We start from the raw sequence: 12,640 nt of genomic DNA, 5'->3' as shown, positions 1-12,640 counted from the left end.
ATACATTAGACGAAATCTCACGACAACGGTATGCAGCCAAACTGGCCTTGATTGGGGGAATTGACCCCTACGAAGTGGACAAAGATGCATTTTCAAGTGACTATGCAGGGCTGCCAAAGCCTGAAACTGCCAAAGCCTGCAACTGACTTCATCAAACTTTAAAGGCTTTCTGATATATACAACTTTATATATTCTACAGCGCGCCTTTTGGCGGATGCCGCCTTTTTCACGGCTGAATCGCGCAGATCCGATTTTTTTTTTTAGGGGGGGCGTTGGAGTGTCTGATTATAATTTCAACGTAAATTCTATATTAAAATTACTAAATAAGCAAATCCGTTACAGTCCATGAAACATAGGAAGTATAAGGATGAGAAAAAAAACAGTTTAGATCGGAAAGCTGCGCACATTTGCAGGGGTTTCAAGTGCATTTTGGCGGGTTTTGAACATATTTTGGGCTGGAAAATGCCAGCAGTATCTGGCAACACTGCTTACTTCCGTGTTTCCGTTCAAGAGAAGCAGCATGTGCGAGTTCAGTGTTTATATAGGCTTAAATTCTGTTACTGAAAGTGTGTTATGCTTACAGTGAGGGACTGTGTACACTTTACATTATTTTTTCACTTAATACAAGAAATTAATGGATGCCAACATTTTTGCCAAAATGGTATTTTATTTTCCATTGTTTAGGCAGCTTCAGCATCATACTGTGAGATTCTGTTCAAATTGTTTGTTTTTTTTCTTCTATGAAGCCTGAGCCATTTATTTTATTAGTTTATAATTATTGTTTAATTTAGTCTTCAGGAGAGACTGCCTGCACACAGTACTAGTATTAATAGTGTTTTTCTTACATGAAAGCTGAGGCATTTATATTATATTTTAAGGTAACTTCATGTTGTGCTGTGAGGTTCTCTGCACTTTAACTTTTGAACCAACAGGTGCATTTGGATAAGTAAAGCCTATTTTTCTGCATTTTTGTAATCTTTTATATTGGTAAAGTTGTTTATAGGACCATTTCTCAGTGTCTGTTTTTTTAAATCAATAGTTTTTTCAGTAATAACTTAATATTTAACATATCACTCAATTTTAATCACAAAAAGAGAAAATCGCAACAATTTCTCGCAACTTTCACTTCCTCCCGCAATGTAATCGCAACAAAAACCTAAAAAAAAACACCGCAACTTTCATCGCAATTTTTTTGAAAACCCCCGCAACATCAGACATTTTAGCCCGCAACAATCACAAAAAAGGCCCACGGAATCCTGGGGGGGGGGACTGAAAAATGAATCGCCTGCTTTCTATGAATACTTCTGGACCCGTCTTGTGTCTTCTTTTCTTCTCTTGTGAATCTTTGTATTGTCCTGTCATCCGATTTTAATAAAAAGTAATACAAGACATGGTTTTATTTTGAATTCCTATTCCACGTAGATCCATCATTTTTTTTGTCCGCTAATGTACACTTTTGGGGGGGGGGGGGGGGTTGCTCAAAAGTCTACTCTTTGTAGACTCATGATGATGATGAAAATTATGGATGACCCCTAACGGAAAGCCAGAAGAAAAAGATGTCATGTTCTATACGAAGGAAAGGAAACGCAGGACCAAACTACAACCCCGATTCCAAAAAAGTTGGGACAAAGTACAAATTGTAAATAAAAACGGAATGCAATAATTTACAAATCTCAAAAACTGATATTGTATTCACAATAGAACATAGACAACATATCAAATGTCGAAAGTGAGACATTCTGAAATTTCATGCCAAATATTGGCTCATTTGAAATTTCATGACAGCAACACATCTCAAAAAAGTTGGGACAGGGGCAATAAGAGGCTGGAAAAGTTAAAGGTACAAAAAAGGAACAGCTGGAAGACCAAATTGCAACTCATTAGGTCAATTGGCAATAGGTCATTAACATGACTGGGTATAAAAAGAGCATCTTGGAGCGGCAGCGGCTCTCAGAAGTAAAGATGGGAAGAGGATCACCAATCCCCCTAATTCTGCGCCGACAAATAGTGGAGCAATATCAGAAAGGAGTTTGAAAGTGTAAAATTGCAGAGTTTGAACATATCATCTACAGTGCATAATATCATCAAAAGATCCAGAGAATCTGGAAGAATCTCTGTGCGTAAGGGTCAAGGCTGGAAAACCAGACTGGGTGCCCGTGATCTTCGGGCCCTTAAACGGCACTGCATCACATACAGGCATGCTTCTGTATTGGAAATCACAAAATGGGCTCAGGAATATTTCCAGAGAACATTATCTGTGAACACAATTCACCGTGCCATCCGCCGTTGCCAGCTAAAACTCTATAGTTCAAAGAAGAAGCCGTATCTAAACATGATCCAGAAGCGCAGACGTCTTCTCTGGGCCAAGGCTCATTTAAAATGGACTGTGGCAAAGTGGAAAACTGTTCTGTGGTCAGACGAATCAAAATTTGAAGTTCTTTATGGAAATCAGGGACGCCGTGTCATTCGGACTAAAAAGGAGAAGGATGACCCAAGTTGTTATCAGCGCTCAGTTCAGAAGCCTGAACTCTGATGGTATGGGGTTGCATTTGTGCGTGTGGCATGGGCAGCTTACACATCTGGAAAGACACCATCAATGCTGAAAGGTATATCCAGGTTCTAGAGCAACATATGCTCCCATCCAGACGACGTCTCTTTCAGGGAAGACCTTGCATTTTCCAACATGACAATGCCAAACCACATACTGCATCAATTCCAGCATCGTGGCTGCGTAGAAGAAGGGTCCGGGTACTGAACTGGCCAGCCTGCAGTCCAGATCTTTCACCCATAGAAAACATTTGGCGCATCATAAAACGGAAGATACGACAAAAAAGACCTAAGACAGTTGAGCAACTAGAATCCTACATTAGACAAGAATGGGTTAACATTCCTATCCCTAAACTTGAGCAACTTGTCTCCTCCGTCCCCAGACGTTTACAGACTGTTGTAAAGAGAAAAGGGGATGTCTCACAGTGGTAAACATGGCCTTGTCCCAACTTTTTTGAGATGTGTTGTTGTCATGAAATTTAAAATCACCTAATTTTTCTCTTTAAATGATACATTTTCTCAGTTTAAACATTTGATATGTCATCTGTGTTCTATTCTGAATAAAATACGGAATTTTGAAGCTTCCACATCATTGCATTCCGTTTTTATTTACAATTTGTACTTTGTCCCAACTTTTTTGGAATCGGGGTTGTAATACATATCGGCGTCGGCGAGCACCTCAGTGTGATCAGCTGTTCGTTTAGCGACAGAATGATGGAACTGTCGGTGCACGCTCAAAGGTAAACCTGCGCATGTGCGCACACATGGACTTCCTCTGTTTGCTTGACTGCGTGAAACGAGCGATTTCATGCACATTATTTGCTCAGGAATCCCCTCAAATTAAATAACTTCCCAGCCACAGAATGGCCTGATATTTTGTGAGATATTACAGAAATAAACATACATCACAATGACCAAATTTCAGAGAGGACTAAATTTCACCGATTTTATGAAATCAAAAGGCCGTCTAGCTTTAACTACAACCTTTATCTACACTTCACTAATCTCTTTTCATGCTAATCTTGTTGCTGGGAAAAAAAAGTCACAGCTTCATTCTTTCACTTGCTCTGTTGGTAATTTCAACACTAAAGTTTTGCTGCTGTTTATACAGAGAGTGTATAAGTGCTCTTTGTCTGTTTTGATGATGATGGACTTTTTGAAAAAGTTCTTATCTGATTACAAACGGACTCCAGCCTCAACACCAGGCGCTCGGGCAGAAATATTTTAGCGAGTTAGGCCCGTTCGGGCACACCTATGGTCAGCTTCTTTATGCACAAAAATGATTTTCGAGTGAGTACATTACAAAAAAACAGACGTATTAACCAGCATCCTCGCCTCCCTTGTGATCGCCATTTTGTTTTTTTTCTTCCCTATTTGTAACGGCGATTCTGATTGGGGGCGGCACGGTGGTGTAGTGGTTAGCGCTGTTGCCTCACAGCAAGAAGGTCCTGGGTTCGAGCCCCGTGGCCGGCGAGGGCCTTTCTGTGCGGAGTTTGCATGTTCTCCCCGTGTCCGCGTGGGTTTCCTCCGGGTGCTCCGGTTTCCCCCACAGTCCAAAGACATGCAGGTTAGGTTAACTGGTGACTCTAAATTGACCGTAGGTGTGAATGTGAGTGTGAATGGTTGTCTGTGTCTATGTGTCAGCCCTGTGATGACCTGGCGACTTGTCCAGGGTGTACCCCGCCTTTCGCCCGTAGTCAGCTGGGATAGGCTCCAGCTTGCCTGCGACCCTGTAGAACAGGATAAAGCGGCTAGAGATAATGAGATGAGATGAGATTCTGATTGGCTCGCTTCAGGCGTATGTTGGCAGTCCACCTATGGTGGACAGAGGGACAGCGTGAGCGGCGCCCACAATTTGCAGAGGCTGCACAGGAAGCTGATGTAGATGAGGACGACAGGTTGTTTAAGGCCCAATCCCAATTCTAATTTCTACCCCTCCGCCTTCCCCTTGGCCCTTCCCCTTGAAACTGAGCTACAAGGGATAGGGCTTGAAATTCAACCCTTACGTATTGGGATAGCCCTTCAACGATCGCACACGTCATCGCGTACCTCCGTCAGCGTTTACGTTGGCAAAACGCGACCAAATGCGTCATTGGCTGCGACCAGCCACTACAGTCAGAGCCAGAGGCAGAAATCTCTGCTGGCAGGGTGTGATTTGTTAACTAACACCACTGAATGGGATATCTTTGGCGCTTCGTGCACCACATCCGACAGAATGAGGTGTCAGAACACTCATGTAAACAATAAAAGCGAGAATAACAACAAAACGTACGCAGTAAAGCAACCGAAAACAATACTCACTCCCAAAGCTTTTTAGCAGCAGCTTGGATTTCAGAAATCGCTGCTCATTCTCAGCTCGAAAGCGAATCAAGCGGCGTGTTTCCTCTGGATAACAACTTAAAACACGTAAATAATGGAGAAAATACATTTATGACAATCTTTCGCCGCGGGAACCGCCATCTTTCTGAAATCCGCATGAAATCTCGCTGAAATCCGCATGGCATTGTGGGAAATCACTCAAACCCCTTCGTTCGGAGTCTGCTCCAGGAAAATCTCCGTTTGGAGGGGTACAGAAGCCCTACCCCTTCCCCTACCCCTCCGCGTTAACTGGGATTGGGATACCCCTACCCCTTCACGTGAACGCGCAAAATGGAGGGGAAGGGCCAAGGGGTTGGTCCAAGGGGTGAAATGGGATTCGGCCTTAATTTCCTCCTAAATGCAATGGCAAACTGAATGATAAGACAGTACTCCAGTACAGACTCCTGTTTTATAATGTTTTTAGTTTTATAATTCATCTTTGCAATATTGCTAGAGGCAAAACAAAGTGTGTTTCGTGTCCTAAACTCTATATAAAAAGACATAATGTACTAATACTGTAAGTAAGCCTTACATATATAATACTGGTTTATGTTTCATGTTTTCAGGGCTTGTCTTGTTCTTCTGTTGCAGAAATTTATGTTTTTTAATGTATTTTGTCTAAATAACTCAATTATACCCCTAGAAAACATATCAGTATTGCCTTGAACCGTGTACTTGAAAACTTTTTTCAAAAACTTTAGGGCAAAAGGAAATTCAAGAGAGGCAAAAAAAAAATTTCAGGCCATTTAAGGTGTCAAACGTTAACGTTGAGGCCTGGGACTTGATGTCCATTTTGCGATGGCACAAAGTTCTTCAAGAAACGTAACAAGCACCAGACATTTATTGTGTGATAAAAGCGCATTTAACTTGCAAAGTCTTAGACACACTGTTAGGACGCTTTTCTTATTGGTTAAAAGACTGATATCCATTTAACTATGAAATATAAACAAGCTGGCGTTTTAATCTGAAGAAAGTATAAATGGCACGTAGTATATGAAATGACTTGAATATCACTGAGCAGTGTTTGCGTGCGTGAGAAAGAGAGAGATATGGCTGATCAGCAGGATGTGAAATCCATTAGCGGGGTGGGGGTGTGTGCGCCTAATTGCACCATGTCTAACAGACGTGTACATAGGTCCGTCATTTCAGCTCATGGGCCGTTGGTGTATCGGTCCACTCTGGAATCTGTTTGCATTTTTGCACTTCCTGTCAACATCCGGTGGCTAACGGCTAAGAGACGAAATTCATTCAGACTCGGAATGTCACACTATTTCTTTCTTGTGGTTAATCGCGATTGTTTGGGTGGCTTTCGACAGAGTGTCTGAAATAATCTCGAAATCAGAACATCATGTCAGTAGTTACATCATGGCATCACAGCTTATTTACGGATTTTAACGTTTGACACGGAGCCTGCGTTTATGTTTCGCACTATTTAACACTTCATCACACGCACACAAGCTCATACTCACTTCTGCTTGCCCATGTAGTAGAAGAAACTATTTTATATGATCACAGAGAGCACATGGGGTGGGGGTGTCAACTGGTTGTCCTCGGAGGAAATGAAAAAATGGAAATGACTCCTCTGCCAACGAATAGCAATATCTAAGAAATGGCACATCTTCAAAAGCCATTACGTAGACAATATCTCAGACGAAAAGGCAAAAAGAAGAAGGGTACATGTGTGTTAAGACTTCCTTTTTAACCAACCAGATTATTTAATTAATTATCGCTGTTATAAAGCCTAATATTACAGGCTAAAAAGTAACAATAAAACATTATATAAAAGTCAACTTGCTTCTTGTCAGGATGCATCACATCAGCTCATCACGGACTATTTTTATAAAAGCAATTGACCAGAAGAAAAAGAGAAGAATAGTTGCCGAGCAAAGAGGAAACCACAGCTATACGCAAACACATTCCATCACCGACAAACAGATAACGCTATAGTCAAACATGAGGGCTAGTCACACACAGTCAAATTGTGAATGAAGTAAAAAAAAAAAATATATATATATATATATATATATATATATATATATATATAAAATTAAAATAAAGTAGATCTCTGAACAATTTCAGGTCTTCTTTTGAAGGAAGTATGAACATTACAGCTTGAAATTTCTTCCAATTTTGCCCCCTTTTTATAAGCCTGACCACTTTTAGCTGGTTTTTTTCATCCTTTTAACATCATTTGCATATTCCCTGCAAGACACTTGTCATTTCGGCACACCAGGCATCTGTTCGCTAATCAAGTGAATAGGGAACGAGGGGCAAACGAACAGGAACGGGTAAAAACAGTGTGTCTGGCTGCCGACAAAATAATAAAACAACAAAAAAAAAAGCCCTTTTGATGTACGACTGCATGGGCGAGGCTGTAATTAAATAATATTTCTGGGGGCCCCTCAGCATATGCTGTATGTCACCACGTTTCATCACTGACAAAAAAAATGCTCTGCCACCACAAAACAAATGAGGGCTCTGCCCACAAATAAAGATTTATTAGACTTTTATAGATATTGCTTTTTTTTCCTTCTCTCCATGTGGCCTCTGTGCTGTGTTTCTTGCGGCTTTTGTATCTTGTTGCTTTAATGTTGCCAGGAACGGCTCTTCTGGTCAGTTTGATCGATTTGGCTCATTCTAAAGATTGCTGAGGTGTATTAACTTGCGTGCATGTACTTAGACACCTCTAGAGCTGTTAAAGGGACCGACAGTGATAGAAGCGCCACAAGATTGAGTCTCCATCAACTGACCAGAAACATGTACAAGGAAGGAGAGACAAAAAGGAACACAAGAAGGACTACAAACACTACAGCCTACTTATTTACTGGGCAACTGGGGGGGGAAGAACTAATAGCCTGGACACTTGTTCCATTTATAAAACAGTTGAGGCAGAACCCGGAGATAAAAAGAAAAGCCACCGGTTAAAGTAGCAAATAAAATAAAGCCCTAATCTTCAGCACGATATATGGAGGAAAAAGGGCGAAGTTTTTAACCTGAAGAACATTATCTCAGCTGTCGAAGCATGGGGGTGGTAGCACAGTCGCTACATGTCACAATACACAATCCTCCTTGGTCTTCTCCTCCAAGTTATGACACGGAAAAATCCCCAAAGCGTAATTAACGAATGGTCCACTCCATATCCAATCTGTCGGTCTCTGTTTGATCACAAAACAATAAAAGGTTTCCTGAATCAACATGTCAGTGACTTCAAAATCAATATTAGTGTCCCCTGCTGCCGATTTTCTGAATCTAGCCGAAAAGTGCGTCTATTCCGCCATGACTGAAAATCACTGCGCGCTAATTGGCCAAAGCTCAAAACAGTGTTCGTGAACCTTATGTGCTGTGCTTAAACAAAGAAATAAACTTAAGAATAATGATACGAGGCCATAGTGTATCATACATTTAGACTTCGTGTACTACTTGTTTAATTTCCAACTCTTACATGCAACGACATGGTGTGTTGTGAGCCTTTAGTCCTTTTTTTGTTACTCGTTTTGACAGTTCACATTTAAAACACTGGTGCATGGTTTCCTTCAGACGAACTCAACGTCGCTCATGTTTCAACCAATCGGCGTACAGCAATGCATCATGTGATTTCCAAAATGGTGCCACCAGCGGAGTAGACCAAGTTTTCTTCTTAGTTGGGGGGGGAATAAAATAATTCGACCATTTGGATCAATATTATCAAATTGAATTGACTAACACGTTGGGCCGAGTAAGCGTCATGATCAAAATAAGGTTGGTAGACTGGCCGTGGAGCTCACAGTTTATGAAATACATGACTTCTAACATGGGAACCCCCAGCTTTGAGGATTTTTCCGTGTCATAACTTGTAGGAAAAGAAGACCGAGGACGATTGTGTATTGTGACATGTAGGGACTGAGGATGGTAGCACCATACTGTGGGAGTGTTTTACTGAAAAAGGGACAAGTACTCTTCAATTAAAAAAAAAAAACCCTAAACAAATAGATGGCATCATGAGAAATGAGGATGATCTAGAAATCCTGAAGCAAAGCCTTAAAACAAACATCAGCCAGAAAATTAAAACTCCGTCTTCCAGTGCTCAGATCAGCACCTCCAAGTCCGTAGCCATGGCACTCAGCCGTAAACGGGTAGAGTGCCTACTCCAGGTCAGGGGGGAGTTGCTACCTAAAGTGGAGGAGTTTAAGTATCTCAGGGTTCTGTTCACGAGTGAGGGTAAGGGGGAGCGGGAGTTGGACAGACGGATCGGGGCAGTGTCAGCAGTGATGCGAACGCTAAACCGGTCTGTTGTGGTAAAGAGAGAGCTGAGCCAAAAGGCAAAGTTCTCAATTTACTGGTCCATCTACGTTCCCGCTCTCACCTATGATCACGAGCTATGGGTAGCAACCGAAAGAATGAAATTGCGGATACAAGCAGTAGAAATGAGTTTTCTCCGCAGGGTGGATGGGCTCTCCCCTAGAGACAGGGTGAGAAGCTTGGTCATTCGGGAGAGACTCCGAGTAGAACCGCTGCTCCTCCACATCGAAAGGAGTCAGTTGAGGTGGTCCGGGCACCTTGTTAGGATGCCCCCTGGACGCCTCCCAAGGGAGGTTTTCTGCGCATGCCCCACCGAGAGGAGACCCTGGGGCAGACCGAAGACACACTAGAGAGATTACATCTCTTGATTGGCCTGGGAACGCCTCGGTATTCCCCCGGAAGAGCTGGTGGAGGTGGCCGGGGAGAGGGAAGTCTGGGCTGCTCTGCTTAGGCTGCTACCCCCGTGACCCGGATCAGCGGTAGAAGATGGATGGATGGTCATCCAGTAAGACAAATGACCATAAGCATACATTCCAAGTTGTAACAAATTGGCTTCAAGACAAAGTTAAAGTCTTCGAGTCATCACAAAGCCCTGACCTGATATTCGTATTCTGTACTGTACTTGCTGGCAATTTGAGTGCGCGCGCACGCTGTCTTTGTGAACAGATCTGCAGGTTTCAAAGCAGGCTCATGGGTCACATGAGATAAGCACCACAACATTTGTCCTCCTATTCAAATGGCTGCTTCTTCATTCTGGAGCACTCCCCTGAGTTGCCTCTCATCTCTCAGTGTGTGTGTGTGTGTGTGTGTGTGTGTAGCATGCAAGCCAGCACGTGTGCCTCCCTGAGAACTGTAGGTAACATCTAAAGGACATCAGTGACTGTAATCATCCAGACAGCGATCTCTAACTGATTTGGGCTTGTTATAACAAGCCAGACAAGTATCGCTGCCTCGGTCTTTCTTCCAAGTCCGTTTTCTCTGTCCACTGCTAACGTATATTCGTTTTTAATCTAGTTTGAACAGAGACGCAAGGTATATAATCTTAACGACCGGAGATGCAAAGCAGCCGAACTGGTCTAATGAAGTCATTATCTGGAGTGGAACATTGGGGGAAGAATCTTGGACTTGATCAGCTGCAGTCTAATCAACTCCAACTTCATTAGGGAACAGTTAGCCCGACTGCCAATGCTTTCTCGACAGACCACTAAATCAGGTCGTCGTGTGACCGTTTACAAGGCCGCCATGGGAATCATGGGTAATGTAGTTTGGCAAACGGTTCACAGCTGCTCCGTTAGATACAAGCTGGTTCGAGTTGGCCTAACGGTTTGATTAGTAGAGTCCCTGTTCTTGTGCCATCTCTCTCTCTCATTCACACACACTGAACCAGACACCCACATCTTAAGCAGTGTGTTTATCATATAATCAGACTGGGAACTGAACCCTTCAGTGGCACGTCATCACACACTTCACGTACACTGCACCAATCCAATATAAGCTTCCCAACTGCTGCTCTTCCCACCTGACAGAAAGTTATAGAATTACTCAAGTTTCTCAACCATGAATTCTACACAGTAAGCATTTTTATAGTACGGTTATTTTTCATACAATGCTTTTGCTAAATGTAGTTCATGTTAAAAAAAAAAAGTATACAATCATACCATGCATCATATCAGAGTTCTCCAGGAAATCTGAAGTAGTAGCCGGCTTTTAAATAAATAAATAAATAAATAAATAAATAAAAGTAGGCGGCTAATTTTGGTTTTGCGCTAAAGCTAGCAGGTCTGAACATTTTGAAATCGACATGCCTTCTGGTGCATTCTCAGCCAATAAATTACTAACCATTTCCCTGTAAAATACTTGCAAAATATGTATGAAATTTCCCTCCAGATGTGTGCGCGCTTGGCTTTCTCAGTTACCCTCTGTAGTACGCTGCCTGGCTCTGTAACATAACTACACACACACTACGGCGTGGTCACGTGGTCCGGCACAGCCAATCAGAGTGTGAGAATCGATCAACAAATATGGCGTCGCATCTGCTCGTGTTAGACCTGAATCAAAGACAATTTCATGGTGAAATAACTGGATTTGCAGTAAATTATGTGCAGCGGAGACGATATAAAACCGCTTGAACATTGAAAGGCAAGTTTTTTTTGTTTTTTTTTTTTTGTTTTTTTTTTGGGGGGGGGGGATCGAGTGGCTGGTGCAGACCGTCTGTGTAAGCGGAGAAAACCACCAGTCGCTGCTGGTGCTTGTGGACATCGCCGTCATATCATACCAAACCATTAGAAGATACTCGTTCCTGATTGGCGAGTAGGTGAACGTTAATTCCTGATATTGTTGTGAACAGTGGTATTCTGAGAAAGGAAGCTATCATATCAGATCTTCGCAAAAAAATACTGATATCTGAAGACGGTAAACATGTATCTTGCCCTAATCCATCAGGCAGCCTGTAAATAAAATAACGGCAGCGACAAACACCAGGAAGAGAGGAAGCATCTTGTGGACAAATACGTTGTTGGTAATGATAAGTACGCAAGCTTTGGAATGTAACCGTAGCAACAAGCATGAAGTCATCCTGCAACATGAATTTTAACTTTAGTTTTAATTTGTTTGGAAAGAATAAAAAAAAAAATGGGAGGGCAGCAAAGTGAGTGCTGGAGATCCACACCGCAGGGACAACCTGCGAGCAAAAATAACAAACGTACTCTGATGAGGATTTCAGTATCGAAAGGAAAAGCTGAATTTACATGTTGCGTTTTATATTCATGAGATAATCTGGTTAGGATGTGCTCCATAGAGGAAAAAAACAAAACGGGTACTAAAAAGTCATCTACATTTTTTTTTTTTTAGTTTTACCCTTCAGTTATGAAAACAAAATGTGCATATCCGACGTTTTTTAAGTGCTGTTAAATGGCAAAATACTGAAATAAAATATATGAAATTAAGCCTTTTCCAGGGGAAAGATGTCCCTGGGTAAGTTGTTACTATAGAAACAATAACATTAAAATGAGCATTAATATAAACCTGTGATTTGAATTTGAGATAGAACTACTGTCAGGGCTGCTGTTATAGGAAAAAAAAAAAATCAACACCTTTTAATCGATCAGATTTGAGAATTCTACTTGCTGTGGTATTACTGTAATATGCAACGTTATGGTGTTTTGTAACCGACAAAAAAAAAAAAAATGTAAACATGGTTTGTAATGTTTATCACACACTAGAGCTGTGATGAGACACAGCTGTTGTGAGATATATATATATGGGGGAAAACATTAATCCACATTATTTTTCGCAGTCCAAATCCTGCGCTCTGATTGGCTGGCAAGCAGGTCCATATCCTACGGTACGGATCCCGGTTACGGACCTCTGGCGACTCGCTTGTTCACAACAACAACAAACATAGCAGCATTTTTTGTCAACATTTATCTTTTTTTTAATAAGATTTATCGCATCTCAT

The 12,640-nt window shown here is 41.8% G+C and overlaps 1 protein-coding gene across 1 annotated transcript in view; it reads left to right on the top strand.

Annotated features, from left to right (window-relative positions):
- The window catches only part of LOC132875521 (LHFPL tetraspan subfamily member 7 protein), a 303,568-nt gene that overhangs the window by 276,210 nt on the left and 14,718 nt on the right, over window positions 1–12,640 (top strand). The window lies entirely within an intron of this gene.

This window comes from Neoarius graeffei, chromosome 28 (genome assembly GCF_027579695.1).
Source record: "Neoarius graeffei isolate fNeoGra1 chromosome 28, fNeoGra1.pri, whole genome shotgun sequence".
Lineage (NCBI taxonomy): Eukaryota > Metazoa > Chordata > Actinopteri > Siluriformes > Ariidae > Neoarius > Neoarius graeffei.
The sequence above is the reverse complement of the archived record's forward strand: the minus strand, read 5'-3'. Positions and strand labels throughout refer to the sequence as shown.